This window comes from Dermacentor albipictus, chromosome 1, assembly GCF_038994185.2.
Source record: "Dermacentor albipictus isolate Rhodes 1998 colony chromosome 1, USDA_Dalb.pri_finalv2, whole genome shotgun sequence".
In the NCBI taxonomy this organism is placed as follows: domain Eukaryota; kingdom Metazoa; phylum Arthropoda; class Arachnida; order Ixodida; family Ixodidae; genus Dermacentor; species Dermacentor albipictus.
The window spans coordinates 206,724,138-206,748,087 of NC_091821.1; the positions used below are offsets into that span (position 1 = coordinate 206,724,138).

General features: G+C 47.0%; 1 long non-coding RNA gene across 1 annotated transcript; it reads right to left on the reverse strand.

Moving 5' to 3' along the window:
• Nucleotides 1-5,842: 5,842 nt before the first annotated feature.
• LOC135896730 (uncharacterized) lies at nucleotides 5,843-12,127 on the reverse strand. The gene is made up of 3 exons (XR_010562790.1): nucleotides 11,877-12,127; nucleotides 11,204-11,264; nucleotides 5,843-6,062 (listed from the first exon to the last, which is right to left on the reverse strand). It is a non-coding gene; the product is annotated as an uncharacterized lncRNA (long non-coding RNA).
• Nucleotides 12,128-23,950: the final 11,823 nt, after the last annotated feature.

Genomic DNA, 23,950 nt, shown 5'->3' on the forward strand with positions numbered 1-23,950 from the left:
CTGCGGGGCTATGAGCTATTGCATTTTTTGCTTGCGTACGGGACCATGAATGCTTACGGGGGTATGCGCCATTGATGATGATAGTTTTTGTTCACAGAAAACAAAAATGCACGGAAGCCTAACCATATGAAGCTTCGCGGTAAAAAAAAAAAGTAATATTTATTGGAAGGCGCATACACGTGTAGAATGCTACATAAGTTCTTGCAAAGCAGCTTGAAAGCTGGCTTGCCCTGAAAAAAAAGTACGCTGTGGAGAAGCAAACTTAGGGGCCGCTTTTTAGCGCACGCGCACGGGACAACTCTAGAGGAAATTTTCGGTCGATGGGTGCCAAATAACGTCGCATGTTTGTTTTTTTTCTTTACATTATGGAGCTTATCAGACGGATATGTTGGACATTGGTGATTCGCAACAAATTGTTGCGTCCTCAATTCCATTTCTTCATTCTATTTTCATCTCATGCCTTAAATACATAAACGAGCCTATGGATATGGGACCACAAAACCAAGCCAGTACTGGCGTGCGAGTGGGCGTGCGGTAGAGCCCGCAAATCGCGACAAAGCCCGTGCATCGGCGACGAACTATGTGACCTTGGACGGCCTCGTGTTTGACCTTGGCTCCGACTACGCAAAGAAATGCTTCGCATTTAAAGAAAGTGCCCCATTCCAGCTCACGTTTTCACATTCACAAGCCAGGTGCTTTAACCAGTGTACACCACGACAGCTCGGTTGAGAGACGGCAGAATGCTGCGAGCATGTTGAAGCATCTCAACGCAGGTGCGGCAATACAAAAGAGGCTGTATGCTATACGGGGAGACTCTGGCGCTGCGTGTACTTGCGACCATATGCGACTGCAAAAAGGAAAGCTGCCCAATTATTCAAAGGATGATTTAACCTCAGATACATTACGCGATGTACGTGTCGCGGAAACAGTGCACGCAAGACGACAGAGATGCCACTTAACTGGTGTGCCCCGTTTGAGAGACATATCGTTTAAGTTTCTAATTACCTTGGAAAGGGAGCCACTTAGGTACCATTGACCAGGAACATTTATCAGTCCATCAATGACTTGCGCGGCTAATCGTATCGTTCACGTACAGCGTGCACATGAAGTTCACGGCTCGTCATGTTCCACCTTTTAAATTTCGCGCAATGTTCTCACGAAGAAGGAAAGCGATGTTCTGCATTACCGTTTCCACCGCTTCACTTGACGACACGGGGGAAGATAGTTGAGTGCATGGGAAGTAACTGCTCCCGTTCGTCCTCCCGTTGCTCTCGTTCCGAGCAGGGACTAAACACTTACCCTGCGAAATTTGCACACGGCTTTGCTCACTCCTGCGATTAGCCCCTTGAAGGACGAAAGCAGCCTTTTTAGAACTAACTGTCCAGTTACTCTCGTTTTCCCCGGCACTTTTCTTTGAGCCTATGGTGTGGTGGCTTAGGAACGGTTAGCGCGCTCATCGCAAATTGTACGCTACATGTATTCTTTCCAGGTAAAAACAAGAAAAAGAAACGCCTATACTTCCTGTCTCTTACATGAAAAAAAGGTTGTGCTAAAATCGAATTTGCGGCCCGGTGCCTCCAATATTACGTCGTTTTTTTTTTAAGATCTAAATAATAAAACTGTGCGGATCCCACGCACTGTGGAAATCGATGTGAGCGAAGCATTCCCTGCTGGATGTTTTGATTGACGATAATTAGCGGTGATGTTGACGGCTAAAGCTTAATTTCTTCAAAGTTTAGGCTAACACGAAAGTGGTGAGTTGATGTTAAACGTTACCTTGCTTGCACCACTGCTGTTTGTCTGCGTAGTACACAGAACACACAGGGAGAGGTGTTTGCTTGAGACGTTGTTGTGCGCCATATTTTATAACCTCTGAGAGGGTTGAGCATTGTCATTGCCTCACATGGCACATCGCATTGTGGCAGAAGTATTAAACTGGAATTGGATTATGGGGCTGTACGTGCCAAAACCACAATCGGATTATGAGGCAGCTCGTAGTGGTGGAATCCGGATTAATTTTGACACCGTGATGTCCTTTAACGTGTCCCAAAATCTAAGCGCACGTGCGCTTTCTATTTCACCCCCGTCGAAATGCGGCTGCGCGGTTGGGATCAAATCCGCGACCTCTAGCAATGTCATAGCCCCAAAGCTAATTCGGCGGTCACAGAATTGTTGGTTTGACGGTCGACCGCTTCCGTAGCGTCTCCTGGACCCTGCGGTGCACTTTAATTAATGCGGCTCTGCTTCTGCATGCCCTGCGTAAGTTGCCCGCTTAACATATTTGCATGGCGTTTATTTTTCAGAAATAGCAGCAACGTACTGTACCGTACCTTGAACTTAAGCTTATCCTCTTTCCCCGCAGCCGCCATCATATGCTAGTGGGGTTTCCTTGCCTTCTCACGTCACCTCCCCCTCTCTTATATGAGAACTGCTTCTTCTCCTCTCTCTCCTTCTTCTCTTCTCTACAGTTCTATCTGCGCCCCCTGTGGCCTCGCAGGTTAGTAGAAAGAGTAGCGCTACAGTTTCTGAAATGCTTCTGAGGGGAGTCACGGATTATTACAGCTGTCAAGCGGATAATGTGGCGACGGCCAGGGAGGTGCAGAGGGCATTGTCGACGCGGTGGGGTGAAAACGAGTTTCTCCCGTTGCCTTTTCTCTCTTACTCGCGCTTGTCATTCACACACACGCTCTGAACCACCCCCGGAGGTGGTGTGCACGACAGCAGCCCACTGCAGCAGCCACAGCAGCAGCAGTGGGAAAGTCGAAGGAAGAGGCAAAGAAAGATTCGCTTTAATAAAAAAGGAAACTAAGAACTAGCTCGCAATAGCATTTTCATTTGACCGTGTTGGTCACAACTGAAGTAGGTTGCTGCTTCGTATTGAAAATCTTCTCGAAAGTGATTTTAATCAGCTGTACTGCATAAACAGAAAAAAAAACTGTGGGTACACCTAATCCATTCTTATGATCTGTAAATGATATGCGAGAAGATTACCTGTCGCCGAGTGTGTCGGTTAGTTATATCGCTGCGTTCAGTGCTGCTGCGTCGAATGTGCGCCCTGTCTGAAGTCTCCTATACGACGAGCATGGACGTTATATGCAGCGTAGAGCCGTAGTCAGATTCCTGTACAGGAACGCTGCCGCGTCCCTTTGAGACAGATTTGGCGCCAGGTATGCGCACGCTACCACGAGTCGCGTTTCGACGAACTGCACAGCGAACACCTATCCGGCTGCACTGAAGCAGTCTCAGAGCTGTACAGGTCGTAGTTGAAGTTCTGGCTTGGCGTACTATACGGCGACGTTGTCGGGTCGCTGAGCGGCGCAGGCGAACGAGTATCCCGTGATCTGTCTCATGTCATCGGGCCTCGTCCATGTCTCCGCGAGGCAAAGTATGTCGCCTCTGTTGACGTTCACATCGTGCGCCTCGTCACCCATGCGTTTTGGTAGAGAACGCGCACGTTGAGGCATGTGACGAGGCATGCTGCCCGATCCGCCGTGCGGCATCGAGTAAATCACCCGCCAAGCAGACCCCGAACACCTGCCGTAGCCTCAAAGATATTCATCGCTACTGCCTGTTGCAACGACGGCGCGTTGCAGCGGCAGCGCAGTGGTGTGCTCGGCTGCGGAGCGGTGGGGCTGAAGATCGAATCCTCAACGTGACCACTTTCTTTTCTTTTTTCCCCCACTCAGATGAAGACAACGTAATTTCTGTGCCTTTCTCTGCCACGGCTTTCTGATGACGGCGGGGTCTCACATTGTGAGGCAAGTAATGTGCTCGGAAAGAAAATAGTATTCGATTTCCCCTGCGTTTTGGGGCACGTGCTATACGCAGCATGAGTGAGACATTAGACTACCGATCGCAGCTAAGCGATATGCTTCGCCGGAGCACTTGTGCAACTTCGCGGATCACTTCAAAAAATTGACATTTTCATTCTCGCACGCGGTGTTAGACATTGTCAAATGCAGCACTTTACATTACCGCATAACGAACACAGAACGACACTGCTGGTATTCAGCTTTAAAAAATTAGCGGAAAACTCGGAAGCGAGCTTTTTTTATGCTCTATACCTCGCATTGAAAAGTGAAATACGGTTCACTGAAAGAAAGACGGGCCATAAACCATATCTACGTGACAATTGCCTCTGCAGTGATAGCAATTACACTGGGATTAGTATTCAAGGCAGCAAAGACGTTACGACCAAGTGCCGTAAATACGCATGTTAAAAGAAGGCCGTAACCACTCTGCGTAGATAACAATGTTGTTGATATTCGTGTGGCCTTCTGAAATGTAATTTTTGGGAAATGATGCCCATTCAGTCACACTAGTTCACTGCGATGAATTTTAATGGATAGCCGAAGGGACAACGTCCAAAATTCCTGGACATGCTCAGTACCAAGGACAACTAAATCAATCTTAGTTTTGCGAGAAATGAGTCTGTTTTTACGAAAAAAATAATATGCAATCACCTTGCCAGTCAGAAGCGCTTTTGGGAACTTTTGCTTAGGTCCCAAAGAAGTAGTGTTGTGGCTACTGTTCTAAGAATACTTATAGTGAAAGACTGCGGGTCAAAAGCTTTTATTTCCTTTGATTACGACATAGTATCATCGCTATGTTATTAAGGAAAACATCGCTAAAACAGAATTTCGTAACATATTGGCCAATGTTCATATTTTTTTGCTCCACATCTATAAAAATCAAGGTTATTGCAGTGAAAGCCGTTGATAGTTAAGGCTAATATATTCACCCCTGTCAGCACTAAACATTCATGAGGAGGACTGAAGTTTAGGGCACCTTAGTAAGTAAGCGCTACATTAAAAAGTTTTCTTTTTAAAGACATCTCTGGTTCCCATAAACATTTACTAAATTAAGTGCATTACAATAAGCTAAAGCAACCCGGAAGAACATCTCCCATTATTTGCTGAAATTCGAACTACAAAGCGAGAAATGTTGCCTCTGCGACACATTGGGTCGCTCCAAACGCTCCAGGATGCTAAAGACAGCGCCGTTTCACACACACACACACACAAATCGTTTGGTGAGAAAACTTAGCGCGTTCCTGGACGGAAGTCTCAAACACCGCGCTGAGCGCAGCGACACAACGGTGGGGAGTTGTCACGTGGTGTGGAGGGCTTCCTCCCAATGCCAGGCCTCCATTCGCATCTCTTGAGTGGGGTTCACAAGAAGCAGAGTGAAGAGGATGCGAGAATGATTTTCTCAGTCGAACGCAGAGTCGCAAGTGTATAAATGAGGGATCGCGCTGCGGAAATATTGGTACCTGAGTGAGCCAACGCCGCACAGGGCCATGCATCCCGATCGGCATGCACGAGATGGTATGCCAATTCGGGGGCGGACGAGATTCGCTAAGGGCCGCGGGTCACGACACCGTCCTGAAGTCTTAAGAGGTGGCCCGTATGCGAGCGCGCAAGTATGCGCAGGTGGGCCAGTGGAGGAGCAGTGCCTGGGGCTCGATAAAGGCCAGCAATGGGTTTGGGCCCCGTGGAGACGCAGGCCATGAGTCAGCCTCTACCACTGTTTCAGCTTCGCGCGCTTAAGCTACAGCTTGGCATACATATTAGCAGCGGTGGTCGCCGTCAATTTTCTGCCACCTGCAATAGTTCTTTTTTTTCGCACAACGGCTTTATTTCTCAGCTATTCTTTCCGTTTTTCGTTCACTTCTTTGCCTCCTCCCAGTTAGGAGCAGCAAACCAGGAGCTCTTCCGGTTAACCTCCCTTTATTTTCACCATCCCATTTCTCCTTCGATCTTCGCTACAACTGCGATACGCGCAAATTGCACACCTTTCTTTCCCGTGCGTGAAATTCTGTCCAAACATATAGAGACCAAAGAACGGATACAGTATTCATTTATTGCCACGAGAATTATTTCCCGACCAAAAAAAAAAAAACGAAAAAGTTAAGAAAAATACAATCTTCGAGCGTTGCTTCAACGACTTCGGGGGTTATCGTTGCCATAGTCCTCTGGCCTCGCAAGTCGAAGTAGGTAGTCAGCTATGTCCAACAGCAGCCGAATCGACATTAGAGTCATCTCCAGGTGGCGCTGTAACCACTGTAACATAGTCATTTGTAACAAAGCGATGACAATCAATCAATCAATCAATCAATCAATCAATCAATCAATCAATCAATCAATCAATCAATCAATTCATAGGTTGTTTCCCTCCCCTGAAGGAACCCTAATGAATGAGCGCTGGCTCACGGATACAGTACGAAGAAAGCAAGCAAGGACACAAAAAAAAAAACAAATGTAAGCGAATGTAAGCAAAAAAAAAACATACGTAAAGATAAACACAAAGAGGGAACGACTCGGTATAATACAAGAAAACAAACACATTATATCTAAAAGCACAATTACGAAAGAGAACAGCCTACTTTCATGAAAGCGCAAGTTTGCAACAAAAACAAGCTCGTAGCAAAACAGTGGCAGCGATTTTGGAAAAAAGTAGCAATATGGACATATATAAATGTTGTAGAAAGTTAGGTGTTGGCTATTGCAAGCAGGAACATAGAAATGTCTATGCTCCCTGGCGATACTACGCAGAATTCGGAAGACGATACGACTGAGGAGTCCGGGGCCGATAAGAAGATCTTCAGGAGTTTGAAAAGTAGCAGAAGGTCAGTACGATTGCTTTGGCTACAAAGTGGTGGTATAGTGACGATAATCTATGAATGCAAGGACAACATTCGGTGCTGGTGTTAGCAAAGCGATCATGCTCTATGCGTAAAAACATTCTGCGGGCCCGTGATTTTATGCCATTTTTTGGGTTTACAACTGCGCATCGACTAGTATTCAACTTGGCGAATACGGATTGTGGCGCATAACTTGAGGAAAGGTGCTGCAGAATATAATTCTCCTGATATTCTGTAGATAGAACGGAGAGAGCGCGGGCACTGCATAGGAACGTGTTTTTTGTTAAAAAGAAGAATACATCGCGATCATTGATCTCGAAGATCTCACACAATGGAACGGAATACACGAGATAAGAAAACAGAATACTTGGCATTCTGCGAGCGAAATACGTAAGTCTTGGTCTCGACACAAATCAGAAAAAGACAATAATCAAAGGGGCGATATTGCTCAAGAATATTGGTGCAGCGCAGTCAACTGGATGTAATGGGTCCGTCCAATTCTATATTGCTGGCTTGTGTGACTGGACATATTTAGTTAAAAACGCCTAATTTGTATTGTATTGCATTGAGAAACGAAGGAAAGCTTAACGGCACTTCAAGCTCGTATTATTTATTGGTTCATAAAGTATTGGCTAACGGGTTTTACAATGACTATCGCACTTTGCGTTTGCTGCTTACCTAAACTAAATCCAAGTGACGACTGGTAAAAAGAACTAAAGATGCAAATAGCGAATGCGTTCATCGTACTGTGTTCTAACCCTATAGCCATGCACCAGGAATTAATTTCGAGCAGAGCTTTGGTTAGAACTCAAAAGGCTTTTTGCATTTGAACTTATCATCTCAGTATTGGGTGATAATAAATGTGTGTATGAACAACAGCCGACATTCAGGCACACCGAGGTTGCCGAATAGGGCCCGTATCGAGAAAAAAAATAATAAAATTTGTTACGCTAGAATTATAAGTAAAAAAAATTCTAACCAATCCTGATGCAGGACATGCCATTAGCGAAGGCGACCTACCAATAGCGAGGAACACTTACAGACGAAAAACATTGTTAACTCCGCACTATAAGTTTACTGAAGCTGCATTATGAGTATTATAGAAGAGGCGCAGTGTAGAATGTTTCTTTCAATATGATATTAACCCTCTTTGTATATGCGCGAGAGACATGAACACAGAGATAAAATGAATAGCGATCTTTAAGACACTGTTTAAGTAAGTGCCCGAGCAACCGTTTTACGGAGGCAAGAAAGGAGAGTAGGGGCGCGACCGAAGACCGCTACCCGAAACGCGCGTTCAGTTTGTGTTCGGTTTTTCTTCACGCGATTGGCCTTTGGCCGCGCCGAGTCGTCAGCGGGGCGGGGGTGACGACTGGGCGCGGCCAATCGCGTGAGGCGAAAATGAACACAAACTGAACGCGCGTTTCGAGTAGCGGTCTTCGGTCGCGCCCAAGCTTTGAAGTGGAAGGGCGTAATTCCACGCCAGCCGTACCAACCATGGCGCTCGAGCGTCAGCGATTTCTTTCTAGAAATTTTAGGCCCTTGCGTACAACACGAAAAGTCATTCCACGAATTAGTCTCTCCGGAAAGAGAAAACTTTTTCACCACTCAAGTAGCACTTGAGCTTTCTTGCATAAGGCACGAAAGTGGGTGCACGATAAAAGGCGTTGCCAAAAATAGCGTTTCATCAATAACAAATGGGCACATAATTTTCTCAGGAGATTGAAAATATGTCTCCCATATAAAATGGCGTTAGGCGATTATTAGCCATTGTTTCATTTTTATAAGGCGTTAAAAATGAAAAATACTGATCCATATTTGTTTTTTTTTCAATAAAATTCCTCCACACAGAATGAGAAATTTTGTACAAGCTAAGTGCCCAGGAGGTGTACTTTACGAGAAAAAAGTTTTTGAGTAGATACGTTGCGCCAAGGGAAGAGAAGCGCAGTCAGGACGGCAGAAAGTTATGTGCGATGATGAAATTAGGACATTTGCAGGCTCAAGTTGGCACCAGCTAGCGCAAGGCAAGGGCAATTTGGAGATCGCTGGAAGAGGAGTTCGTCATGCAGTGGACAAAATAGGCAGATGATGACGATGATGATAACGATGATAACGATGATCATGTTGAGCATAGGTGTACGCAGACGCCGATAAATGTGCAAAACATTAATTTGTGGATTATATTTAGCCGCCAATTGAACACTAAGGCGTTCTCATTAAAACTATCCTAAATAGCGCTTGTGATGGTGCATTGTGCGTTTTCAAACCTCAGTGTGTGTTATCACACTAATTGATGTTTTAGGCGACAAAAAATATCGCCACCGATTACGAGATTCCTAATGCGAAATTTGAGAGCAGCTCCATACGTGTTTTCATTTCGCTATATATTGGTTGGCGAGTGGCGGGGGCAGTCTGCCTCATGCGGCACGTTGCAAATGGAGCGAAGTGTGGCGCGACTGCCTCGCAAATCGTGAGATCGTCAGAGGCAGCGCGTGGGCTGAGCGTGGCCGCGATTTACAGCCGCCGCCGCAAACGGACCTCCGCTCACGCAGCGCTTTGTTTCCATACCGACGGCGCGCGCTACTCCGGCGCCATCTGGTAGCCATCACCGCCGCAGAGCCTGTCACGCGTGGCACTATGCTTTTCTTCTCACGCTATCGTCCCACCCTCCTCCCCCGTTTCCTTCCTGACGCCCTCTTCGCTATCGCAGTGTTTTCATCCCCCGGCCGCACTTCGCGTTCGCTCTTTCATCATTCGCTGGGCTCGGTTCGCTCGGTTACGAGGGACGACAACGCTCGCCGCAAAGAGCGGCGCTTGAAAAAAAATGTTTCGAAGTTTGTCTCCCGCCGCTCTCGAAATATTGCCACATGTAGGTAATGGCTCGAGGGCAAGAGTGGGTCGAGCCCAAAAGAACCAAGAAGACCGCGCGTTCTCCCTGCTCGCGAGCCATCCCCGACCGACGCGCTTTCATTAGTAGTCATTTCAGTCATTATTAGCCATTACTGGTCATTACTAAGCATTCCTAGCCATTTCTAATTCATTGTAGTCGTTACAAGTTGTCGTTTGACATATTGGTCATTTCGTAGTCATCAGCAGTCATTACAAGTCCTTTTAGACATTGCTGGTCATTACTAAGCAATTTAGTCATTTCAAATCAGTTGTAGTCATTACAATTCGCCGTTAGACATATCAGTCATTTCGTAGTCATTAGTAGTTATTACAAGTCATTCCAGTCATAATTAGTCATTACGGGTCATTACTAAGCATTTTAGTCATTTCTAATAAATTGTAGTCGTCACAAGTTGTCGTTAGATCCATTGGTCATGTCATAGTCATTACAAGTCATTTCACTCAATATTAGTCATTACTGCTCACTAGTAAGCAATCTTAGTCATTTGTAATCATTTCTGGTCATTACATACCGTCGTTAGACATATTAGTCATTTCGGAGTCATTACAAGTCATTAGTAGTCATTATTGCTCATTACTAGCCATTATTAACTTCTACCAATCTTTATTATAACGTTATCATTCACTAACTGTCGCTCTCAATAATTTTTCATTCCTTAATCTGTCTTCATATGGCGTGATGACGCTTCGGCGGACATTCCGGCAGTCACGTCTGCTGACACAAACTTCACCATGAGCCTAGAAAGGCTTTCGCCTTAAAACGTTTAGGTTGTATGGATGAGGTTGTGGAGGCAGACGCGTAGGGCCCCAAGGCCAGGGCTCCACTAGCCTCAGCAGCCCGCCGTGCTTGGTCGAGGAGTGCATCTCGACCCTGGACTGAGGGTTCCTCCCACACTGCTCTCGCCATTCAAACATTATTAATAAAGATGTTTTACTCTCTGGTCTCCTTTTCTTCGCGAGTGAGCCACGTCTGCCAATGCTCCGTCCTGAATTTTTTTACGCCGGAATGCGAGGCGCATTAATTTTGAGAGGCCTGAGCTCCCATTCCCACGCAATGTGGGCGAGAGTCAGCTGGTCTCCGCACCACGTGCAAGTGGGGTGGGTGGAATGGTTTAACCGTAGTTGCGGGTATGTGGGTGTTCGTTTTGGTAGTCCGAGGGCTGCCTTGGAGGCGGTACGGAGAAGCGTATCAGCTTGTTTGACCTCGGCCCTACTATAGGTTCTAGGTAGCTGAGACCGTACATGACTCGGAAACTACAAATGCGTGAATTACGCGCAGCGCTTCCGCCTCTCCAAAGCCTTTGCGATGGTAGATAAATCGGTGTACCATGCCTGCAATTTGTTCAGCTGTCGCGCGAAGAGCTTTAAGTGTGTACTCCGCATGCCTATTACCCTGTACCCCGGGAACAAGTACCCGTGCTTTGGCTGAAAATTCTCCCACTACAGCGCGACCGTGATATAAGGAGAAGTCGAAAAACAGAAACGGAAAGGGTACGCGGAATAACGGGACGGCAGTTTCGCCACTTTGCGCAGTTGGCTTCCGCGATCGAGGGTATCAAGTCTCTGTGGGCATCCCATTGCCTTTCTCCAAACGCTACTAGCCATGTGTGAATAATATATATACATATATATTTTTGAAGAATATCCCACCTCTCTGCGTCGTGTTTCCTCCTCCAGGTCGAACTCCTCATCTTCCGGGGTTGGAGGTCGCCTGCATGGAACACGAAGCACGAAATTCTGCAGACGCACTTGCGAGCACAGTTAGTGCACGCCGTGTGACAGATGTCGCGAGGAAGTCGGCAATCCTGAGAACGAGGGTATGTTCGCCCTTCGCCGTTCTGGGCAGTTGTGCAGCGAATATGTAGCTGACGCGAGTCGAGGCCGGCTGTACGAAGCGTAGCTGCTGTAAACAATGCAGAACGCCTAGAATTTCTTCGCACCTCAACAACGGCGCCTCATTAAACAAGCGAAAGAAATCAGCACCGAATCGCGACCGCACTGCAACCTTCGGAGCCATGCGAACCTTGCTCCTGTTGACGAAACAGTTCGTAACTACAAGCCACTCCTAATAAGAAATGGGCGCGAGTCGTGATAGCTAGCAAATTCATACCGTGGGCTGCCCGTTATTAAAATTAACAGGAATGAGACGCTCGCTGAACTTCGCTGCTTCATTTGTGAAGTGGGTGCACGTGTGTGCCTCTCAGAGCAGTCTAGTCGTACTTCGACAAGGGAAAAGGAATATTAAGTACTTCTTGCTTTCGATGGAGCAAAAGTTACTCTACAAACGACAATATTTTCCTGAGATGGGAAGCTGTTACCTTACCCTTCCATTTTCGATCCGTTGACTGAAGGCTGTTTTTCCGTAACGTTATCTGCTGCGCGTCTGAATTCCGCGCTTCGCACTCCTCCTAGCGGCGTCTGAGGAGTGGTTTCGGAGTTCATATCGAAGGACACGAAAAGCGCGAAGTATCATGGTACACTTCAAGATAAGTAATTATGAGGTGGACATAAGTGTTGTCTAAAATACGGTGGTTGCGACATGTTTTCGGCTCTTGCAGTTGCTTCTGGCGCTAGCAGTCGGTGAAGTGTGGCCTACGAGATCGGCGTCCGTTTCTCCGGTAGAACACTTACTGGGAGAGAGGCTTACGATTCGGACACCACCTGTTGCTGTGTTCCAGGGAAGAGTGAAGTGCTGTAATTTTCGAATACGCGCATTTCTTACTTCCTGTAGTTTGCGATATGGCATCATTAGTGTGAAAGAAATTTGAGACCATCGCTGCAAGAGCAGCGTTCGACAGCGTCAGTGCTATAAATCTCCCCATAGCACATAATTTATGCTATTCATCGGTATCCTAACGATTATTTGTTATTTTCATCGTCAAATAATTATATTGTTTTCAAATGGCGACCGAGATGAAGCGTAGTTGGTTATTGTTTCTGCAATTATCCTGCGTCAAAATTCCGTTGCGCAGGTTCTCGCTTTTCCGGCGGTGTATGATGGGCGAAAGCGATTTAATTCAATGTGAAAGTCGACTGTATTGATCGATGGGTGTAGTCGTTTTGTTGACTTCATTCATTAGGCTGCTTTGCTTGTGAAACTGTGTCCGGATTGTAATGACCGCGACACCAGATTTGTAGATTTACCAGTGTGCGGTCGTTTCTCTCCTGGAGCAGCAAGTGTGATAACGCGTGCTTTCGCACTTGATAGCCCCAGCAGTGGTTAGTCGACGGAGAGCGGACAACGTTCGCCTAGAGCTCGGGCACGCCTTTTTGCCAGGGATATGACCGCAGCTGGACAGGAACATTGAGTTTTCCAACTCGTTGCAGCGATGTCATTTAAGCTCATTTAAGGGCGTGGTAGCGGTCTGCAGAGGAGACGATTACGCAACACGCGTACAGCTATCTGCATTAACGCTTTCGTTGCTTCGCTCACGTTCGGACGTCACTTGTGAAGCCTGTCCGCCGCTGGTGTTGACCTTTTCCCGACTCAACGCCGGATCCATGCGATCTTCTGAGGAGCTCATTATCAACAAGATCATGGACTTAGCGCTTTAATAGAATCATACTTTTTAAAACAATATTGGGTTCTTCGTGCCTCTGCCTGTGTTCGCGTCTTCATTGACTTCTTTCGGTGGAGTCATGAGCAAGTGAAAACTGAATAGAGACATGCAACTGGTGAACACAAATAACTCTACTTTCGGAACCATAATGTTGCTGTATCATGAAGAATGTTTTGATACTTCTTTCTACGATAACTTGGTGAACGCAAAGGAAAGCCAGCAGCAGTATAATTTGACACACATTGACAGATAGTTTGCTAGCGTGTGTATCTCGTTAAAAGGAGTTTCATAAGGCGGGCTTTGCCACAGGAATATGCTTTCTGGAAAGAAGCCAGCTTCTCAATCATTTTACGGTTGCTCATACGAGAAGCGTGCATTTTCATTATATTACCTCTTCGGTGTTGCACGCAACAGTCGAGCTTCGGGGTCAATAAGGGGGAAGCAAACGAGAGACGATATCTGCTACCAACCAAGGCATGCTGAATTCCTAGGGCAGCGTGCAACGTGTCGCACAACAAAGACAGTATGTATTTTTGTGATCAGGCCGTAAATGAGCGTCGACAAAATAAATCATGCGCGGCGGCAGTGTTTATAGTACACAAAAATGAACTCCCGATTGCCTTCCCCCCTCCCTTTCCCAAATTTCAGGTCATAAGGTCATACTGTAATTGGACAGCGTCGCTGCTCTCGACTCGAATGATAAAATACCTGATCTTTACCTATGACGTTGGAACAAAGATGCCACAGTCTTTCGCAGGCGTCTTGATCGGGATGGAAGATGGAGCGAATAATAACGAAACAGATAGCCTGCTGCGCCACCTTGGTTCAACTGTGCGTTGCTCTAAGTGTGTGACTTTTTCTTTTCTGGTTAACAGTATGTGCAAGTGCAGGGGAGCCGTAAGGGTCGGCTGATGACGGGGATGCTTTTGTTGTGGCAGTAAATGTGATGGCTTTAGAAAAGCAGCTGCTTCTTTAGCTCGCATGCACACCCGTCTCCTAAGGGTTGGTGGTGTCTCGACGGGGGAGGGTGTTACATTCGTGAGTAGTGTAAAACCTAACCACGGTAATTTTTTCATTATATGTTACGGGAATGTTGGGAGTATAGAAGATTGCATTTACAATAAATGTACATAATAAGTCAGAGTCGTTAAGATGGCTGACCAACAACAACATGCAGCAGCCAGCGTCCCGCGATCTTTCTCTTCCTGTCTTCTTTCATTCTTCCGTAACAGTAACCCCGTGTGCTGAAGCGCCGTCTCGGCGCATGGTAGGTGAAGAATTGGGAGCGAAGTATGGCTTCAGCCGCGAAACGTGGACGACGTCAACAGGCGTCAGACTTGAGAATGCATCAAACTGTAGCAGCACAGTCTCGTAATTTACGTCGTTAACTTGACGTAGAACTTCATAAGGCCCTGTGTAGCCAGAGAGAAGCTTCTGGGAAAGGCAAACCCAACGACATGGTGACCAAAGGAGCACCCAAGCACATGGCGCGAACTTAACATCGCCATGGCCCCGCTCATAACGCTCTTTTTCTGTATGCTGCGAGGCTAATAAACGAGATCGGGTGACTTGACGTGCCATGTGAGCGCGATCGTAGACTTCACGAGCGTGCTCAGTTGTAACACGTGGCACAGAATGGAGAATGGTGTCAAACAGCAATGTGGGGTCGCGACCATACAAAAGATGAAAGGTGACATGACACCACAGATATCCTATGGTGTCATGTCGGGACGAGTTATACGCGAACGTCACGTAGGCCATCGTGGCGTCCCAGTCGCGGTGATCGGTGGAGACGTACATCGACAGCATCTCTGTGATTGTTCGGTTGAGACGTTCCGTAAGACCGTTCGTTTGTGGGTGGTAGGCGGTGGACAGCTTAAAGGGAAGCTGAAAGGTTTTCCAGAAAAAATGAGTGAACATCTGTACATAACGGTTTTCAACCCTCCGAATTCGAATATCGTATCGAAATTGAGCGAAAGAAAGCGCAAATATATTTTATTTCGACGAAAAGTGCAGCAGCGGACACGCCCAGCTCGCGCGTCTCGTTTCCGCCTGTGATTGGTCGGGCGCCTCGTGACGTCAACTCTAGTAACCGACCGCTGCCGCTACACATGAAGCGCGGTGCCAGGTAGTTTGGTGCTGTTTTTCTGAGACGGTAATGGAAAATTTAGAGAGACTGCGTTTTTCTTAGGAGTTCGGCGTTACTCCCTACATGTACGAGCCGATTGCGAAGAGCCGGCCTCTCGAAGAAGCAACCGATGCTGGTGCGAGCAGTGCTTTCGACGCGAACGAAAGCAAAGTCTTGGGATCTCCTCGTGCTGGAAATGCTCTTTGGTGAGTATGTTTTTTGCAAAGCGATCTAGTGATCTCGCCGATCTTTCGCCGATCTAGTGAGCTCGTTTCCGGTCAAACAACTGTAGTGTTTTGTTCCTGCATGCCTCCTCGTGGAACGTAAGCGGGGATGCGATCGTCGACATTTGTGCGCTGTCCAAAGCTGTCTGCAATCTACAAAGACGGTTTAAACGCGTGAAAAGCTTCCCGGTTCATGCAGTACGTGTATAGTGACCTTCATTTGTTGACTACCACTCACGTTGACTACCACTCACGTCGATTACCACTCACGTTGACTACCACGCACGTTGACTACCACTCTACATACACGCAGACGCACCAACAAAGGAATGCAGGATCGATCGAAGCAGATTACGATGGCACGCACGCAGAAACAAGCGCGGTCAGGCACGGTCGCGGACGCTGCGAAGGAACGAAACACTAGAGTTGACGTCACAACACCGCGGTTTCCGGTTTCCGCTCCGCTCGCTCACTCAACGGGGGGCGGAGCTACAGCGCAATTTCAGCCGACGATTACGTCGCTTTTGTTTACAGCGCTGCTCCTTGCGGCGAGCGTGGTCGTCCCTCGTAACCGAGCAAACCGAGCCCTCTTCATCCCGCGAGCCCGGGGGATGAAAACACTGCTATAGCGAAGAGGGCGTCAGGAAGGAAACGGGGGAGGAGGGTGGGACGATAGCGTGAGAAGAAAAGCATAGTGCCGCGCGTGACAGGCTCTGTGGCGATGATGGCTACCAGATGGCGACAGAGTAGTGCGCGCCGTCGGTATGGAAACAAAGCGCTGCGTGAGCGGAGGTCGGTTTGCGGCGGCGGCTGTAAATCGCGGCCACGCTCAGCCCACGCGCTGCCTCTGACGATCTCACGATTTGCGAGGCAGTCGCGCCACACTTCGCTCCATTTGCAACGTGCCGCATGAGGCAGACTGCCCCCGCCACTCGCCAACCAATATATAGCGAAATGAAAACACGTATGGAGCTGCTCTCAAATTTCGCATTAGGAATCTCGTAATCGGTGGCGATATTTTTTGTCGCCTAAAACATCAATTAGTGTGATAACACACACTGAGGTTTGAAAACGCACAATGCACCATCACAAGCGCTATTTAGGATAGTTTTAATGAGAACGCCTTAGTGTTCAATTGGCGGCTAAATATAATCCACAAATTAATGTTTTGCACATTTATCGGCGTCTGCGTACACCTATGCTCAACATGATCATCGTTATCATCGTTATCATCATCGTCATCATCTGCCTATTTTGTCCACTGCATGACGAACTCCTCTTCCAGCGATCTCCAAATTGCCCTTGCCTTGCGCTAGCTGGTGCCAACTTGAGCCTGCAAATGTCCTAATTTCATCATCGCACATAACTTTCTGCCGTCCTGACTGCGCTTCTCTTCCCTTGGCGCAACGTATCTACTCAAAAACTTTTTTCTCGTAAAGTACACCTCCTGGGCACTTAGCTTGTACAAAATTTCTCATTCTGTGTGGAGGAATTTTATTGAAAAAAAAAACAAATATGGATCAGTATTTTTCATTTTTAACGCCTTATAAAAATGAAACAATGGCTAATAATCGCCTAACGCCATTTTATATGGGAGACATATTTTCAATCTCCTGAGAAAATTATGTGCCCATTTGTTATTGATGAAACGCTATTTTTGGCAACGCCTTTTATCGTGCACCCACTTTCGTGCCTTATGCAAGAAAGCTCAAGAGCTGCTTGAGTGGTGAAAAAGTTTTCTCTTTCCGGGAAAACTACTTCGTGGAATGACTTTTCGTGTTGCACGCAAGGGCCTAAAATTTCTAGAAAGAAATCGCTGACGCTCGAGCGTCAAGGTTGGTACGGCTGGCGTGGAATTACCCCCGTACAAGTTCAAAGCTTGGGCGCGACCGAAGACCGCTACTCGAAACGCGCGTTCAGTTTGTGTTCATTTTCGCCTCACGCGATTGGCCGCGCCGAGTCGTCAGCCCCGCCCCGCTGACGACTCGGCGCGGCCAAAGGCCAATCGCGTGAAGCAAAACTGAACACAAACTGAACGCGCGTTTCGAGTAGCGGTCTTCGGCCGCGCCCCTACTCTCCTTTCTTGCCTCCGTAAAACGGTTGCTCGGGCACTTACTTAAACAGTGTCTTAAAGATCGCTATTCATTTTATCTCTGTGTTCATGTCTCTCGCGCATATACAAAGAGGGTTAATATCATATTGAAAGAAACATTGTACACTGCGCCTCTTCTATAATACTCATAATGCATCTTCAGTAAACTTATAGTGCGGAGTTAACAATGTTTTTCGTCTGTAAGTGTTCCTCGCTATTGGTAGGTCGCCTTCGCTAATGGTATGTCCTGCATCAGGATTGGTTAGAATTTTTTTCACTTACAATTTTAGCGTAACAATTTTTTTTTTTCTGAATACGGGCCCTGTTCGGACATCTCGGTGTGCCTGCATGTCGGCTGTTGTTCGCGCACACATTTATTATCACTCAATACTGAGATGATAAGTTCAAATGCAAAAAGCCTTTTGAGTTCTAACCAAAGCTTTGCTCGACATTAATTCTTGGTGCATGGCTATAGGGTTAGAACACGGTATGATGAACGCATGCGCTGTTTCCATCTTCATTTCTTTTAACCAGTCGTCACTTGGATTTAGTTGAGGTAAGCAGCAAACGTAAAGTGCGAAAGTCATTGTAAAACCCGTTAGCCAATACTTTATGAACCGATAAATAATACGAGCCTGTAGTGACGTTAACCTTTCCTTCGTTTCTCAATGGAATACAATACAAATTAGGCGTTTTGAACTAAATGTGTCCAGCCACACAAGCCATCACTATAGGATTGAACGGACCCATTACATCCAGTTGACTGCGCTGCACCAATATTCTTGAGCAATATCGCCCCTTTGATTATTGTCTTTTTCTGAATTGTGTCGAGACCAAGACTTACGTATTTCGCTCGCAGAATGCCAAGTATTCTGTTTTCTTATCTCGTGTATTCCGTTCCATTGTGTGAGATCTTCGTGATCAATGATCGCGATGTATTCTTTTTTTAACAAAAGACACGTTCCTATGCAGTGTCCGCGCTCTCTCCGTTCTATCTAGAGAATATCAGGATAATTATATTCTGCAGCACCTTTCCTCAAGTTATGCGCCACAATCCGTATTCGCCAAGTTGAATACTAGTCGATGCGCAGTTGTAAACCCAAAAATGGCATAACATCACGGGCCCGGAGAATGTTTTTAAGCATAGAGCATGATCGCTTTGCTAACACCAGCACCGAATGTTGTCCTTGCATTCATAGATTATCGTCACTATACCACCACTTTGTAGCCAAAGCAGTCGTACTGACCTTCTGCTACTTTTCAAACTCCTGAAAGTCTTCTTATCGGCCCCGAACTCCTCAGTCGTATCGTGTTCTGAATTCTGTGTAGGATCGCCAGGGAGCATAGACATTTCTATGTTCCTGCTTGCAATAGCCAACACCTAACTTTCCTCAACATTTATATATGTCCATATTGCTACTTTTTCCAAAATCGCTGCCACTGTTTTGCTACGAGCTTGTTTTTGTTGCAAACTTGCGCTTTCATGAAAGTAGGCTGTTCTCTTTTGTAATTGCTCTTTTAGATATAATGTGTTTGTTTTCTTGTAATATACCGAGTCGTTCCCTCTTTGTGTTTATCTTTACGTATGTTTTATGCGAAGCATATTACGAGGGCTGAACCCAGCTCCTCAGGCGCGGCGGTGACCATGAAATCACGTGACACCGTGACGTCACGACAGAGGAGAAGTGGCTTTGGCTCAACTCTTGCAAGACGGGCTGGGTGGGAATCGAACCAGGGTCTCCGGAGTGTGGGACGGAGACGCTACCACTGAGCCACGAGTACAACGCTTCAAAGCGGTACAAAAGCGCCTCTAGTGAATGCGGTGTTGCCTTAGAAACGCGCTGTTTCTAAGGCGTGCGTCTCTTGCTCAGGCGCACATTTCGTTGCCGCGCCGAACGCTGCTTTGCTCGACGCTCACCGCGTCCAATGCGGGGCGCGTAGTCGCTGCCCTGTAGCCCATTGTCTTACACCCCTTGGCGGGTCGACGGGAACGCTGTCGCGTTCCACTCTTGAAGGCGAAGAAGTAATGCATGAGTTGTTTCTTCGTCTAGCCGAACCAAATATAGCCAAGCAACAGCAGTTCACCAGGCTAAACAGTGGTTCAACAACTAAAATAAAGGCTAGTATGCTTCGCATCCACCTTGTCACACCTTGTCACACGCTCTCTGTTGTGTCTGTTTTTGTTAGGAACATTTTGTAAATATGGAAAGGTGAGCGCTTTTCTTCCTGTGTAAAGGTTGTTGTAGAGGGATCTCCGCACCGTCGAGTGCAATAAAGATTCTGTGTTATCTCAAAGCTACCTAATATTTCATTACGCTCTCTGAAAGGCAACCGTTTGTTACCCTACCAGCGAGCCGCTGTAGTGCTCGAGCTCGCGTTATGAACCTTTAAAAGAAATCGCTCTTTTCCCTTTACCATCAGCGCTGGCACGCAGAAGCATAGCGGCTGAATAACAAGCGATTTGTTTTGCAAGGCACGAACATTGGCCAGTTTGGCGACAATGATCGCCGGCCTTCCACTTGTCGAGTGGTGAATTCCGGATCGCTTCGATTGTAACGGTCGGACAGTGCGATTGCGTATGCGGAGAGACAAAAGAAACTCGTACGCTCTGGCATTCTGTAGCGCAGCGTTGCTCCAAATCAAGTAACATAATTCTCCAAACTTTTAGTTTGTCGAATTGAAGCTAGCCTTTTCTTCGTTAGAGCTGTTTGTCATTGGCGATCGTCCTACCCCTATGATGTGCCAGCTAGCATGGCTGACTGAAGTTTGTACTTAGGGATGACTTTAGCGAGCTAATTGCTTTGTGAACAAGCTGAACTGTTTCGCATGGTATACGAGTGCTGCAGAACTGCGGCTGTTTGGCGTCTAGATGTCAATACTCGCGGACAACTTTTCTTGGCTATGAAGCGAAGGTACGGGCCTCTTTCACCGCGTCTGGAAGTAGTCCCGCAGTTTTGCTCACGTTTTCTTCCGAGGGATATAGGAAACAATACTTTTTTTGTTTTTACAGCGCCTAATTTGAAACAATACGTAACATTCACCAGCCAAATATTGGTATTTTATTGTACTTCTATCGCAACCATCGGCACGTACAAACGAGCTAGCGCGCTCACTGCTTTGTCAGCTCTACCGACTGCAGCGTCGGTGACGCGTCACCATACGGCTCCTTTGGAGTTCCGACGCAGGCTGCGATGTTGGCTGTTCAGAACTTGGTACACGTCGTATGTGAATGAACATTGCTTTACGCCGAGTTATTGTACCTGCCTTGACCAGAGAGGTTGTGGGAGGTTGGCGAAACCGAAACCAGTGCCGAGAGCACCCGGACTACATTGCGTACGAATAGTCGTGTGCAGAAGCTCCGCCCCTGTAGCTTTCGCTTCATAGCCAGAAAAAGTTGTCCGCGAGCATAGAATGTGTAATCTCACGACGCTGTCGGACTGTGAACAAGCCGGTGGGGTGGCGTAATGGCTATGGTGGTGCTCTGCTAAGTTCGAGGGCGCGGGATCGAATCACGGCCGCGGCGGCCGCGCTCGGATGCGGGTGAAATGCAAAGCGCCCGTGTACCGTCCGTTGGGTGCACGTTAAAGATCAGCAGATGGTCAGAATTAATCCGGGGTCCCCAACTACGGTGTGTCCCGTAATCATATCGTAGTTTGGGCACGTAAAACCCTAGAATTTAATGTTTAACTGTAAAGAGGACGACATTTCGGGGGGTCTGAACTGCTTGCAGCAGCTAGAAATCACATTGACAGACTTCACGTCTTTGATCTCGTCGCTGGTTTTGCGACTGCCTGGTTCATCGTGCAGAGCGGCGCGACGAAGCTTCACTTGTTCTTTGGCTGGGTGGTTCTTGTGGGGAAACGAGGAAAGGCTAGCACTATCTTCTGCAACCCATCTGGGGCTGGGTGTGCCAAACTTTGTGCATGCATGGTGCTCGCAATAGGGGCTGCATATTTATATGCTTCGCTTTGCAGGCAAGAAGAGCCCGACGAAGTTCGTGAGAGGGACGCCGAAGCAAGAGCATTGGCAGAATGCGAAATGCTTGTGGTGAGATGTTTTTCCATACGCGATACATGATTGCAGACGCGCGATTGGGCTGTATTTGCAATCGCGTAAGTCCGCTGTGCAGAATAGAGGACGGCGCGCACATTCCCGTCCTAGTGTTGTGTTTTTGTAATCTCTATGAGAACGAATGCGCAGTTCTTCGGAGGGTGTTAAGAGGAAGCTTTAGCTCGGGTGCTCCTATCTAAATACATGTAAAAGGAAAATTCGTTTTTCTCGGCAACCACTGCACCAAATTTGACGGGGTTTGCTGCATTTAAAAGAAAAACTTAAAATATAGTGACTGTTGGTTTCGAATATTTGAGTTAGATCGTCAGTTTTTTATTGAAAATTGGCAAAAATTAAAAATTTTCAAAAAACGAAACTATGAAGTTTACAACACTAACTCAACCACTAAAAATGATAATGCGATTCTGTGAATTGAATCTAATAGTACCTCTAAAGCGGACAAAATTGATATGTTACACATGAATATAAAAAAATTTAATCATGGGGAAATACAACTTTTGCAAAACCTTTGTAACCAACGTAACAAATTCACGTAAGATGTAAAATGACATATTGCATTAGTCCGCTTTGAATGATCTAATGGATGCCGTTTACAGAACCGCGATATCAGTTCTTCATGCAGAGCTATGAATTTCTAAACTTCGTGCTTCTATTTTTTTTCAAACGGTCAAATATTTGAAAATCGTTTTAAGAAAATTCAAGCCCTTAATCGAAATTCCGCTTCCAGCAGTCACTAGAATTTAACTTTCTCTTTCAAATGCAACAAATTTCATCAAAATCGGTTCAGGGGTTATCTCATAAAAACGCTTTTGCGGATTTACATGTATTTGAATAGGCCGCGTCGGAGTTGGGCCCGAGCTAAAGCTTCCTCTTAAGCCGATAAGATGACAGACCATTTTCAGATACCAAGATTCTCGGACCATGGCCCGACGCGTCGCTGGCTTACAAATCGACGCGGGCACTGCTACGTTTCATGAGAGCGACTGGCCTCAGTGACCATTATGGGCATGAAGTGATGGACATGCGCACGTATTCACACCGAAAGTACCTTCTTCCCTCCTTTTCTTTTCGTCACTTAAACCCCTTCCCATGTGTAGGGTAGCAAACCGGAGGTGCGTCTGGTCGACCTCCCTACCTGTCCCTTCTTTTGCTCCTCCTCCTCCCGTACCAGTTTCAACGCCCCCCTGTTTTTCTTCTCTGTCCCATCCAACAACTTTTTCAAGGTGAACGAAGGTGCACGCTCTGGGCAGTATTCGACATTCGTGGAGATAGTTGTTAGGCGCCGGCACTCCAACTCTCCTTTTATGGCGATATCAATTATAAGGCACTCCAGGCGCATTTCTGCCGTCGCCGTCGTCGTGAGGTTCCGTATAATGTCCTAGGGCGATAATGTCGTCGCCGCGCGCCGTACGCTGTATGAGCGAGTGAAAGCTTTAAGGGTGAGCTGGCAAACGCGGCTCAATCCGCTCAATCTCGCGTGCGCGAGGCACGGGGTAGAGTCGAGGGAGGGGAGCGTTCTTTCCCGGCGGCTGCTGCTTACGGCGTGACCGTGCGGGCGCCGTATCTCGAAAGCGATCTGCGACGTGGCCAAAGGGCGCATCCTCGGGGGCCTCATCTTCAAAGCGATCTGCGATGTTCGCAGAATGCGCCTATAGTGCCGGTAGCTTCATATGCCCCGTGTTTCGACAGTTCGTTCGCGTTGAAGCGAGAGATGCACCAAAGTCAATTCGCTCGCGGCTACCGTCGCGGTTCTTCACTGCAGCATTTTGACCGCCATTTCCTTCGCTTATCGAGCGAAATGTGTTGATGTTTACCTGTGGGCGCTTGACACCGTGCTTGTTAAATTAGTTAAAACACGTTGGCCGGCTAGTTGGTTTGAATACACGATAGAATTTGTAAGTGCGACCGAACGAGGACGTAGAAAGAAAGAGACACACAAAGACAGCGCTGTCTTTGTTTGTCTGTTTCTTTTATATATCTACCTATCTACCTATCTACCTGTCTGTCTGTCTGTCTGTCTGTCTGTCTGTCTGTCTGTCTGTCTGTCCGTCTGTCTGTCTGTCTGTCTGTCTGTCTGTCTGTCTGTCTGTCCGTCCGTCCGTCCGTCCAAGTCGGGTGTACTAGTCCAAGTGAGTCCAAGTGATTCCAAAGGTGACATGAGAAGGAAAGAAAACCCTGGATAAACTTTTTTTTTTCACAGAAGCCTGCAGCGCAGGCTCTTCTGGACGCTATATTTCGAAATAAAGCATATTGCCATACGTGGCTGCTAGTGCCCAATAACTGACGTCAATCAGGAAGGGTGTTTTGATTAGTGCGCTTTCT